This window comes from Pteropus vampyrus, unplaced genomic scaffold, assembly GCF_000151845.1.
Source record: "Pteropus vampyrus isolate Shadow unplaced genomic scaffold, Pvam_2.0 Scaffold304, whole genome shotgun sequence".
Taxonomy (NCBI): domain Eukaryota; kingdom Metazoa; phylum Chordata; class Mammalia; order Chiroptera; family Pteropodidae; genus Pteropus; species Pteropus vampyrus.
This window is the reverse complement of record NW_011889085.1, coordinates 440,521-441,903: the sequence shown is the minus strand read 5'-3', so window position 1 is coordinate 441,903 and position 1,383 is coordinate 440,521.

Sequence of the window (1,383 nt, the reverse complement as noted above, 5' to 3'; positions counted from 1 at the left end):
AATGCAAATTTATAAACTACGAGCATGACAAGCAATGCATGTGTTTCGAGACGGACCCCTGTCCGACACTGATGGGGCTGACCCCCGAGAAGGGCTCCCAACATCTGGCTCAGCAGTCAGCACGGAGACATGCACTGCCCCCAAGCTGGACCCTTGGGACTTGCCGCCGGGCAGCCCAGGACATTCCCAGCAGCCTCCCCGTCTGAGACGGCGGCCCTGGTGCCCAAGGCAGGCCTGCCGAGAAGCCCGAGCGCCCGCCTCCTCCACGAGCTCATCCGAGTCCCTCACCAGCCTGCAAAGCCCCACTTAAGAATTTAATAAATTAAAAAAATTATATATCTGTATGTGCACACATATTCCCCACAATTCCTGGCTGCAATCTCTGCAAGGCAGTCTTACCAAAAAATAAGCCAAACGCCAGCTCAATTTATGAATCAAGCACAGAACCCTGCATGTTCCCGAGGGCCTCGTGCCGCACTCACGACACGAAAGGGAAAATCTCTCTTGTGCTCCGGGAGGGGTGGCAGCTTCGGTGGCCCTCACAGACGTGGCACTTAGCACTTGCCAGGCGCCTTTCTCGTTCCCCAAAACTCCACCTGAGGACAACCCTGCCCCGCATCTGAGATCAAATCCAGACAGATGAAGACGGGAGCCCTGCAGGGAATTAGGGCTCCCGGAGGCTCGTGCCAGACCCCTCACAGGTGCTGCCTGCCCCTCAGCCACACCCGCGCTCTCATCAGAGAGGGTGCTGGGGGCTGGCCCCACAGAGCGGAGATCCTCAGTCCCACAGCTGCTAAAAGGGCGCAGGGCCCGCAAAGGACAGGAGGGCAGCCCCACCTGAGATCACTGTGACACCATCTGCGTCCCCAGGGTAACCAGGACAGTGGGCAGATCAGGTTGGGGACAGTATGTTGCTGCCGCCCATTAGCCACAGCCACAGCCTCCTTTTCGGCTAATGCACATAACAGACGGCAAGGGCTGGCCCAGGCGAGACGCCAGGGGACACCGCCGGATCCTGACGGGTTCTGTGCATGGCCTCCGTCCCGTGGCACCGGTCAGAAGTTAGACTGGCCCCAGGGAAAACGGTTCTTATGTGAGCGTCGACCAGGATGCCAGGTTGAGGGGCGCCAGCTGGACTTAAGTGGTGACGTCTGTTAGCCTCTCAGCCTGGGGGCTTCATCTGGGGGCGCGGAGCCGGACCCTCCGCACCGGGCAACCCGCCTAAGCGCAGCCTCGGCGTCAGAGTGGCCGTGATCCCTCCGCGCTGCCCACGAGCCTCGGCCCAAGAGGCCCTGGAGCAGGTGACCGGGGTCTCCTCCTCTCTGGGGAGGGAGGCACGTCCAGTGCACCCGGGAGGGCGAGGGGCAGTGGTTGCAGAATGGG